The sequence below is a fragment of the Papio anubis genome, chromosome 4 (assembly GCF_008728515.1).
Source record: "Papio anubis isolate 15944 chromosome 4, Panubis1.0, whole genome shotgun sequence".
In the NCBI taxonomy this organism is placed as follows: Eukaryota; Metazoa; Chordata; class Mammalia; order Primates; family Cercopithecidae; genus Papio; species Papio anubis.
The window spans coordinates 115,673,583-115,686,200 of NC_044979.1; positions in this window are offsets into that span (position 1 = coordinate 115,673,583).

The following is a 12,618-nucleotide window of genomic DNA, read 5'->3' on the forward strand; positions in this document are numbered from 1 at the left end:
TATAGCCATACCATTAGAAGATAGATAAAAATATGCAACCTAGTCAGTTTCACATTTTCTCTCATTAAATATTTGCCAAGTTCTAAGAAGGAGGCTGTAAGATTTCATTCTGGATACTGGAAAGCAAGTAGCGATGTGATGTTAAACTTGTTCTCTGGAAAATAATCAATCAAGCAAGCAAGCTTTGTTTTGTTTTCTCTTTTGTTTTGTTTCTGTTGTGTTTGGCAATTTGCCTGGTATAAGTACTCCATCATGACTGATTTCAAGATTTCAAGATACCAAAGGTTTCACAACTGACTAGCAAAATTCCCAAGTATTTAACAGTGGGCTCTCTTGAGTTGTAACAAAGCAGCTCTAGCACATCACTGAGTCTCCCTGCCACTAACTTGTGGTGTGACGTTGGGCACATCAGTGTGTGCCACTGATAAGGTCAACATTCTAAACTCAAGTTTTTAAAAACTTCTGTGGGATAGAAACGTTGAATCTAGCTGAATTTCACTCCACCAGCTCTTTCAAATTTTGAGTCCTTGAACATGAAGCAGTATAAAACAACAACAAACTCATTCTAGAAAATTTATTTGAGCTGATGTTGTTTAAAGGCCAAAGAAAAACATTTTGTCTTTATTGAGATTTAAAAATGGACAAACAAAATAAGGTGAAGCAGTTTTGTCTAATAAGTAGCCCAGAGAGAACAGGCACTGGTATAACCGTGAAACCTCACATAAGCTACACAAACTTCTTGTGTTTTCATTTCCTTCTCTGTAAAATGATAATAGGACAGACTTTGTAATTTCTGTGACTATTAAATGAATTAATACAAGTGAACTCTCCATTGCCAGGCTACCTTAGAGGAGATATTTGACCACTGTGGCTGTTATTGATGATAAGGATTATTGACTCTAGCTCCCACATTTCACTTTAAAACCCCTTCAAGAGGGAGAATGCCACCTGACTCCAACCTTTCAGGCTGCTGCGCTATGTGTGTATCTGCGACAGCACTGGGGTGACTTTGCCTGTATAGCTGCATGCTCCATAACTCACCACACTTCACATTTAATGGCAGAGATATTGTCCTTTACTTTTGAGAAAAATCATTTCAGTGGTTATTTTCATGACTCACAGCAGTAGGCAAACGGGAATATGGTGAGGGATCTTTGGCAGTTTTAGTAACATGGATCGTTGTTTTTTCAGATGGGTAAAGAAGTGGCAATTTGGATAAAGGTGAATTTCCCATTCTGATCTTACCATCAGGGCATGGCAAGGATCTGATCTTCGCGTCCAAATTTTCTTGTCCATTTTCTGTGGTGATCCAGACCTGTGTAAAAGGATAGCTAGTAAATCCATAAACAGAAAAGACATACTTTATAATTCACAATAGCCTAGATGTAGATATGTCCTAAATGTCCATTACTGGATGAATGGATACATAAATTGTAGTATATACGTACAATGAAATATTATTTGTCCTTAAAAACAAAGCGAATTTGCCATTTGTGACAACATGGCTGAACCTGGAGGATGTGATGCTGAGTGAAACAAGCCAGGCAAGGGAGGACAAAAACAGCATGATCTCACTTCTACAGTTAATCTGAAATAGTTGAAATTATAGAAGTAGAGTGTAGAATTATGGCTGCCAGGGACTGGAGGTATGTTGGAAAGAATGTGGAGTTGTTGGCCAAAGGTCTTATGGTTTCAGTTAGACAGGATGAATGGGTTCTGGAAAGCTAATGTACAGTAATAGGAATATATTAAACAATACTGTATTATATGCTTGAAATGTGCTAAGAGGGTAGATCTTAAGTGTTCCCCCAAACCAAAATAAATTTGATAACTATGTGAGGTGATAGATGCGCTTGTTACCTTGATTGTGGTGATGAATTAATAATGTATGCCTGTATCAAAACATCAAGTGGTATACCTTAAATATATATAATGTTTGTCAATTGTATCTCAATAAACTGGAGGAAAAAATACACACTTTGCTCCAAGTAAAATCAATCTGCTCTCCAGTGGTTCCGATTGAGAACTTGAGAATGTAATGAGTCAATGGGAAGACAATTTCTAATACTCTATAGAAGTGGTCTTTTCCCCAGCTGAGTTCTGCTGTAGACTCAGGCCCACATTTAGAGAATTTCTCAGATTTCTATGGGAAAAAGTCAGTATATTGTTTTCCCTTTAGTCTGTGGTAGCCCCAAACTTCTATAAGACATAATAAAAATAAATTACTAGAACAAAGAAATGAAAAGACATAAAGGATGCAAGCCTTGCTATTGATTTGTTTTTGTTTTTGATTTTTTAGATTCAACAGCCATAAATTCCACTGGTAAGTCATACTCAATTTTCTAAGGGTTCACCTTCCATTCTTGCGCTTATTTCCTTGCAAGCTGACCACAGAGTGCTGACATCTCAAAAATAAAGAGCGCCTCATGTCACAGACCCTCCAGAATATAAATTCCTTGAAGGACCCTGAGTGGCCAGGCTGGCAGCTCCTGCAGCTTTCAGGGATGTGCTATGGCCCCTCTCCTTCCTGGTGTCCTCCAGAGAAAAGGGGCAACTTCCCGGGACCAAGGAGACAAAGACACGCTGTGCAGAAGTCCGGGGGCTGATGCACCCCAGGGTGCAGATGCCTTGCTGAGGTAGTGGAGATGCCATGGATTCTTGTATCATCAAGTTGCATTTCCCCACAGTGCTCAATGCCTGTTATCTTGCTCTCCTTCTCCTTCGAATTCCCACCTTTGGAGGCATATGAATGACTGTGGGATTCGGAACAGTTGCACATGGAATCAAGGAACATTTTAAATTATTAAATAATTCATATTACTCTTAAGTATCTATCTATCTACCTACTAAGACACAGCATGTGAATCACAATATTGATTTTTTTACACTGGCCACCAGATGGATGGATGCTAACATCACATTGTGAATGGTTTGATTTTTCTTAAATTATTTAATAAGATCTAATAGAATTTTCCAACAGAAAAAAAAAACTCAGCGTTTTAAGTAAAATTATTTTTATTTAATGTTTAAAATTATTTATTTTTTTGTTTAACTGGCAAATCATAATTGTATACAAGAATGAGATACAACATGATGTTTTCATATATGTATTCAGTGTGAAATAATTAGAACAAGTTAAAAGACATATCTATCACCTCACTTATGTTTCTATTTTTTGTGGTGAGTCATTTGAAATTTACTCTCTTGCCAATAGATCTCAAGTCAGTCCATGTCAGAATTCAAATAAGAATAAAATATTTTTCTGCATGACTTCTGGATCTTATGTAGATGAGGTTATGGGATTAGACAGCTGAATGTACATCACTTTCTCTCCCTTAGCAAGATCTTAGCTTCAAATAAGGCTCACCAAGAAAATACCTCACTGCAAGCCTGCCAGTCTTGGATGGAAGATAAGGGTGCAGTTTCCTGGGAAGGGATTTGGAGGCAGAAGAGAAAAGACAGCGTATGTTAATATTCTTAGTGCTCATCTTCCAGTGAGGGAATGATAAAGAGATACCACTTCAAGAATAAAAACTCATATGGTAGTTCATAAATTTTTCTTCATAATAAAAAGGACGAGATTTACCATCCTGCCATAAAGCACCTACAAAACCAGCCAAATTATATAAAACAAATGGTTTTCAGATAATGGAAAATAGGCAGCTCCAGAAATGTATCCCCAAAAGAAGGTGAGTTGAGCCTCATGAGTGCCCCATTAAGTATTTGAAAAGAGCTTCCTGGCCACAGGATGGAAAGGGACCACCCAAACACAGCCAAACATTTTTGCTGATTTAAGGAGGCAGAGATCAGGGTTTTAGGTGAAGAATCACAGGAGAGTTTGTGAGTTTGTGATGTAGATTGTCTAAGCCAAGAAGGAACTGCACACACACACACACACACACACGAGGAAGAGAGAGAAAGAGAGAGAGAGAGAGATTGAGAGAGAGACAGTGAGCATTGGAGATCAACAGGCTCACTTCTGGCTGAGTCCTGGTCTGTGAATATGTGTGAAGAAACTCCAAAGGACAGGGAAGAAACCAGCTGGGAACATGTCTAGAGTTTACACAAGACAGAATAGTTTGTGACCCCACCAGATAGAGTAGAAATATTTCCTAATAATGTCCCATGTGTAGAGTTCTTAGAAAGGCATTTTCTCAGTAAGGCGACCAAATTAACCCTAAACGAAAGGCTCTTCTGGATCTTCCCTAACCAAGATCAAAAGCAAAGCTCAAAAGGTTTCTAAGTAACTTCAGCTCCAAGTAAATTGTGTTGCAGAGCACAGCCCCAAGACATTTAAAACAATATGAAGATATTCATCATCCAAAAATGTAAAATGTATAATATCCGATAAAAAATTACCAGGCACAAATGGATCGGGGCGAAAACAAAACAAAACAAAACCCATCAATCAATAGAAACAGATAAAGAAATAACATTGATGATTGCATTAGTAAACAAGAACATGAAAATAGCAAATATAAATACACTGCAAATGTTCAAGAATCAAAATAAACATAAGTCTGATGATGAAAGAAATGGAAGCTGTAAAAATATTCTCATAAAACTTTTGGAGATAAACTAGTAAATTTCTAAATAGGAAAGTTACACTGAATGGAATTAAAACATATTAGACACTGAGGAAGAAAAAAGTTTAATGGGCTTAAAGGAATAGCAATAGAAACTATCTAAAATGAAACACACACAGAGAAAGGAAAGCCTTAAAACATAAAGTAACAATGAGCTATTGAATAAGGCATCTAAAAAAATGTGTCATCAAATTCCCAGAAGGAAAGAAAAATAACAGAGAAACAAACAAACAAAAAACTGAAGAAAGAGTAGTTGAAATTTTTCCAAATTCAGTGAAAACTATAGTCTAATTCCAGAAAGCTCAGCAAACTTCAAGCAGAATAAAGAAGAGAAAAATTATACTAGGCAGCATCACAATCAATTTGCTGTAAGTCAGTGATAAAGAGAATGTATTAAAGGCAGCCAGAGGAAAGAAGACACATTATGTATAGAGAAACACATATAAAAATGAGAATGAATACCAGAAACAATGGAGCCCACATCTTTAAAGCACTGAAAGAAAAAAGTTGTCAAGCTTATAATCCTACAACTACAAACACTTTTTTTCCTAAATTGAAGGCAAAATAAGTATCCTTTTCTTCCCAGGCGTTCAGAAACTTCCAGAAGTCCCTGCCAGTCAACCAACATTACAAAAAATATTAAAGATGTTCTTTACACAGAAGGAAAATGGTTCCAGATGGAAATTAGAGTACACAGAAATAAATGAAGACATTGGAAACTAGAAATATGCTGGAGGGGGGATAAAAAACCACTTTTTTCTCATTTTAAAATTTCTTTAAGTGCTAATTAACATTGTACAGTAAAGAAATATAATATATTTTAAATAAAATTTGTGCTATTAGAGAGGCCTTGAAGGACATGAAAGTACACTTTTGTAAAATTCTCAGACTGTATATGAAACAGCACAGCATAGAAGAGAGTCTGTGATAAGTTTAAGATGTACATTGTTAAGCCTAGAAAAGCTTTTAAAAAGAGAGGGGAAAAAAGAGAGAGGACAAAAAAAAAAAAAAAAAAAAAAAAAAAAAAGAGAGAGAGAGCATGCATACTAATGAGCCTATAATGGAGTTAAAATAAAATTAGAACAGAAAACCAAATACCGCATGTTCTCACTCATAGGTGGGAATTGAACAATGAGATCACTTGGACACAGGAAGGGTAGCGTCACACACCGGGTCCTATTGTGGGGAGGGGGTAAGGGGAAGGGTTAGTATTAGGAGATATACCTAACGTAAATGACGAGTTAATGGGTGCAGCACACCAACACTGCACATGTATACATATGTAACAAACCTGCACGTTGTGCACATGTACCCTAGAACTTAAAGTATTAAAAAAAAAGTAGAAAAGAAGTACTTGATTAACACAATAAGACTCAGGAAAGAGGGAAAACAGGAGCAAACAAGAGATGGAAAAAGGGAAACATAGCAATTGCTAGGTTAAACAAAACTGTATTAAAAATCACATTAAATATAAATATCCTCAACAGCCCTATTAAAAGACAAAGATTGTCAAATTGCATGCAAAAAGCAAGATCCAACAATATGCTCTCTGTACCAACTCATTTCAAATATAACTTCCCGGATAGATTAAAAGTAAAGAGATGAAAAACATACCAAACAAACACTAATCAAAAGAATATTGTGTTAGCTATGTTAATATCAGGTGGACATTAGAGAAAGGAATACCGTGAGAAATTTTAAACAGTTATTTAATGATTATAAAAGGGTTGTATTTGTTTGTGCTGCTATAACAAAATATGTTAGACTGGGTGATTCATAAAGAACAGACATTTATTTTCTCACAGTTCTGGAGGTTGGAAATCTGAAATCAAAGTTCCATCAGGCTTGGTTGTCTGGTGAGGGTGGCTTTCTTCTTCTAAGATGGCACCTTGTTGCTGCATCCTCCTGAGAGGAGAGATGCTGAGTCCTCATGTGGCAGAAGGCGCAAGAGAGCCAAAAACTGCATGAAGCTTCTTTTATACAGGCCTTCATCCCATATCTTCATAGCCCATAGGAGTAAGGTTGTGAGAAAAGAGCCCTCATGGCCTAATTACTTCTTCAAGGCCCCTCCTTTTATTACTATTATATTGGCAACACTTGAAATCTGAAAGAGACACATTCAAATTATAACAGGGGTCAGTTTGTCAAGAGGAATCAGCAATCTTAAATGTTTGTGCTATTAACAACAGTGCTTCAAAGCATAGAAGCAAAACTGATGAGAACTGTAAGGAGAAATAGATGGATGTTGTTCAGCAGAGTATCATGCACTGATTATCAATCCCAAAAGAGGACCCTAAACATGCCAATTTCTGGTAAGCACCCTGTATCTGGCAGGTCTTGCACGAACCCGTCTGCTAGAGATATTGCACAAGTCCAACTGCCATAGTGTGAGTCTGGTGAGACAGAACACTCACGCAAGTTATGAAAAGCAACTTTATTTCTCAAATATAGACAGCAAGGATTGACAGAATCCTGGAATCATGGCCAGCCAGACCCTAAGTCTTGGGAGAGTTGCACAGGGCAGATGGAGTCTCATACGTGCATGTCCCACTTTGCACCACAGCTGGGAGACACTGGAAGCATTCCACTCTGGGTTTTATACCCCGAGGGTAACTGGGCCACAAAGCTAAATTTTTGCAGGACATTCTGCTCTGGGTTGGACAAGGACAAAGCCCAGTCTGTTCTGGACAGTTTCTTCTTATCTCAGGGCACTACATTCTCAGTACATTCTATAGTTATCTTGAGAACTATAAGGAGGCTGGGGGGAAGAACTGGATTGGCCAAGATCATCTGGGAACCTGTCTTACTTCAAATGTATAATTAACATCAGAAATTTTCAGATTTTTTCTCTCTATAACTGATAGATCAAGAAGACAAAAGGCCAGGTGCGGTGGCTCATGCCTGTAATCCCAGCACTTTGGGAGGCTAAGGTGGGTGGATCATCTGAGGTCAGGAGTTTGAGACTAGGCTGGCCAACATGGTGAAACCTCATCTCTACTAAAAATACAAAAAAAAAAAAAAAAATTAGCTGGGGTGGGGGCTGGTGCCTGTAATCCCAGCTACTCAGGAGGCTGAGGCAGGAGAATTGCTTGAACCCGGGAGGTGGAGGTTGCAGTGAGCCGAGATAGTGCCATTGCACTGCAGCCTGGGCAATGGAGTGAGACTCTGTCTCAAAAAAAAAAAAAAAAAAAAAGAGAGAGAGAGAGAGAAAATCATTAAGAAGATAGAATACTTGGATTAAGCTATCAACCAACGTGACCTTATTGACATTTATAGAACATTTTGCCCAATGACAGTAGAAAACACTATGTTCAAGTGCATATGGACATAAACCAAGATGGAACACCTTCAGAGCCATAAGTAAATATAGAAAACTTCACATTATACAAACAAGTTCCCTAACAAAGATAGAAATACATTAGATACCAATACATTTAAAATGCCCAAATATTGGAAGCCAACCAAACCATCCAACCAAACAAATCAGTAATACATTGTTAAAGAAGAAATCAAAAGGGAAATTAGAAATTGCAAAGTTAATGTGTGGATTTTCTACCAAATACTAGTCTACAGCCATACCACCCTGAACGCACCCTATCTTGTCTACCAAATATTGGTTTAAGCTAGTACTAGTATATTCAACCCATCGAAGAGTAGGAAAATGTCTTCTCTTTTCCTGATCTAACATCTAAAAAGGTAAACTTGTTCACCCATTTAGATATTGACTGAGTACTTATTGTGGGCAAGGTGAAGAATGAGGAGTATCCAGAGCTGTTTCCACGCTGAATCCTTTTTTTTTCCTAAGACACAAACATCCATTTGTCACTTGCTAGTACTGGACAGTGGTCTATAGTTTACAAATACTAACTCATTTCACTTTATATTATCATAATTAATAGGTTGGCCTATTAAATCCTCCTTCTACTTATTTTTAGTACTACTTTTTATGGTAATTACCCACTTACAGATCTGTGTTTTTCCCTGGGCTGTGATATCCTGAAGGCAAAGTGGAGATGACTCATCTTTGTGCCTTCAGAACCTGGCACACATGTTTTATTTATTAAATGAATTATTGGATGCGTGTGTAAAATTGTAGCTCATACACAAGGTCCAAGGGCTGAAAATTATGATGAGTCACTCATCGTAATGAGTGGTTTTAATATTCCACTTTCTGAAAACAGTATTTTTCATTATTATTATTATTATTGCCATTATTACTATTATTAGAATATGGAAGTCCTTTCTTCTAAAATAATAAAATATACTGGCATATTATTATTATTATTTGTGTAATTGTAACATCGAACTCACAATCCCTAAAGTGGACCATGTTTGTTTTTATTCTTACAAGATTTTTAGCTCTAGGAAATTTAATTATTCCTTTCTGAATCTGCATTTCTCAGTTGATATTTATAAATCTTTGTTTCTGTGCTTGCCTGAAATTGGAAGAGTTCATAGTATGATCATCTGGTTGTTTTACAAGAGAAATAATTCTATGATACAAGTAAAGAAATACTTTAAACTGATGGCTATTCAAAGTCCTGTCCTTTATGCTGACTTCTTAAAATAGGCTTTTTATTATTTACTCAAGATAATTTATAGATATTCTAATGTGTATCAAGCCTTAGAATAGGCACTGAAAAATGAAGATCTGTAAAACACTTCTTATTTTGGGAGCAATTTCAAAATGGAATAAAATATTGATAGGTGCTAACATCTGGAATAGCTGAGTAAGGAGCTTGGACTAGCTCCTTCACAAAAAGCAGTGATACAACTGGACCCACTTGTTTAGCCTGGGGCTGCAACCATTTCCCCCACCCTCACCCACAGTTCATGGCATAAGTTACAACAAGTGTTGGGGCATCCCATGGAGGACTGGCAGCCTTGCTGCCACAGGAGGAAGACTTGAAAATATCCAAGTCCCCAGGGGCATTGTCAGAAAATGATATAAATCTCAAAGGTAACCAATAAACAAAATTTTGTGGTTGCAAAAATGATTAGGACATGCAGCAAACTGGCAGAACAGCAAGAAATATAGCAAGGACTTCTGGGAAATAAGATAGTGAAAGTGGACTTTGATAAGCAACTTTATAGTCATACCATAGATGGTATTAGGGTGACATACATGTGCAAGATTTTACACATGTTCTGGAAAGACAAAGAAAGTCTTAACATCCCTGGATGAATGTGAGATCTGGCACATGCAGAAAGCAAAAGCTGGGCAGATACGTAAACTTCACAGACTTAGAATGTATTTCCCAAACCAAACATAGATCCACCAGGAAAAAGTAGAAGTTGAACCGGTTCAATGTGTTTCAGCAAAACTTCTGGCAAGAAAGCTTTGTTAACTCAGGGCCCGCTCCTACAAGGCTGGGCTCAAAACAACAACAACAACAACAATCCCTCACCCCCACCCCCCACAAAAACACAGAATTTAAAAAGCCCTGGGCAGATACATCAGTGACCACACACAGCAGCAAAGAGAGATTCTATAGATTTGGTCTGGGGAAGTCAATAAGCAAATAAGCCATAAGAGCAACAAGCTTCCAGAGGGGAATGAGAATACAGGGTTGCTGCCATATATTATTTACGATGTCCAGTTTTCAAGAACAGCAACAAAATATGAGACACTCAAAGGCACAGGACACTGTGACACATCACTGGAAAATGGTTGAGCACTAGGGAGCCAGATGTTATATTTAGCAGATAAGTTGCTATAAATATGTTCAAAGCATCAAAGAAAGCCATGTTTAATGAAGATATGGCTTCATATCTATCTATGATAATTATCTATCAAAGAGACTATCAATTCGACAAAAATTATTTTAAAAATCAAGCAGAAACTTTAAAGTTTAAATGGATAACAGCTGAAGTGAAATTGTTACTAAAGGGACTCAAGAACAGATTTGAGCTGGCAAAACAAGCAAACTTGAATATAGACAAACAAAAATTATGCAACCTGTAGAACAGAAAGAAAAAGAAATAAAAAACAAACAAAGTCTCAAAGACTTGTAGAATACCATAAAGCATGGGAAACTTTTGCCAACATATCTAAGAACCTAAACAAATTCTGAGTAGAACAAACAGAAAGGGATTCATACTGAGATGTACTATAATCAAAACACCGATAGCCAAAGACGAAGAAATAATCTGAACAAGCTAGGAGAAAGCAAATCATGTTCATTCCATATAGAGGAACCTCAAAGATCAATAGCTGATTTTTTTTACCAAAAGCCAGGAGGTGGTGGACAGATCAGATAACATGCCCAAAAGGTTAAAACAGTAGCAGCAAACACTCTTGTCAACCAAAAATTTTATTTCTAGCAAAATTACTCACCAAAATTGAAGGCAAAATAAAGCTATTTCAAAGTAAACAGAGATTTAGAGAATTTAGTGATAACTGACCTACCTTACAAGAAATAACAAGGAAATTAGAAAGGAAATGACACCACTGTTAACTTGAATCCACAAAAAGAAATAGCGAACATGGCCAAATAACTATTTGGGTAAATAGAAGAGACAGTATAAACGTATTTTCTCTTCTGTTATTTTAACTTATTAGAAAGACAATTCATATGATAATGATGATAAACATATGGCTAAGTTTATAAAATATGAATTATGAAATATGTATGTACATATAAATATGTAGCATATATAACAATGATAGCATAAGAATAATGAAAGAAATTCAGCTATATTGGAGTTTAATTTCTACATTTTACTGAAATTGATTTTCTTATACATGAATGTTCATATCAGCATCATTAACTATAGCCCCAAAGTTGAAACAACCCATATGTACAACAACCTAGTAACAGGTAAACACAATGAAATATTATTCAGCCATTAAAATGAGGGAAGTCTTGATTTATGCCACAACTAGATAAACTTTGAGAACATTGTTAGCAATGCCAGACACAAAGGCTACGTATTGCCTCATTCCATTAATATGAACTGCCCAAAATAGGTTTATCCACAGTTACAGAAAACAGATTAGTATTTTCCTGGGGTTGGAGTGAAGGAAGGGAGGAATAGGACCTGACTGCTCATAGGTACAGGGTTTCTTTCTGAGGTGATAAAACATTTCAGAATTAGATAGTGGTAGTGATTGCACAATTTTGTGAATTTACAAAAACAACTAAGAACTATATATTTTAAAAGAATAAATGTTGTGGCATGTGAATCATATTTCAGTAAAATGCATCAGTTGAGTCAAGTTAGTCAATATTTTTCAAGTCTTATATACTTGCTGATTTTTTACAATTTTAGTTGTTCTGTATTATTATTGAGAGTATTGTATCAGCATATGCATCTATTATTGTTTATATTGTATTTTCCCTTCAATTATAGTAGTTTTGCTTTATGTAATTTGCAACTATGTTGTTAGATCAACATATGTATACAATTCTTACGTCTTCCTGATGAATTTACATGTTTATTATTATAAAACCTACTTCTTCGTGTTGACTAATCATTTCGTCTTAAACTATTTTGTCTGACATTAGTATAGATGCATCATCTTTCTTTTTTTGACTGTTTTCAGGATAATATCCTTTCTATCATTTTATTTTTAACCTATTTGTGTCTTTGAATCTAAAGTGTGTTTTATAAAAAGCATTTAGTGGGATTATTTAAAAAATTTCATTCTTTCAATACATCTGTCATGTGCATATGTCATATGATTGATTTTTTAATCCATTTACATTTCATGTAGTTACTGATATGAAGGATTGACAACTGCAACTTTATTATTTGTTTTCTATATGTCTTAAGTCTTTTTGTTTCTTTATTCCTTTGTTAGTACCTTCTTTGGTAAACATTGATGTTTTGTATTGTACAACTTTAGTTTTTCTGTTGTTTCACTATATTTAAAATTATTTCCTTAGTGATTGCCTTGGAGATAACAGGTCACAACTTTTAACAATATAGTTATATATATAGTATAATTAATATCAACTTAATTTCAACTGGGAATGTATAAATTTATCCAATATACCTTCATTCTTCATACCCTCTCCTTTGTGCTCTC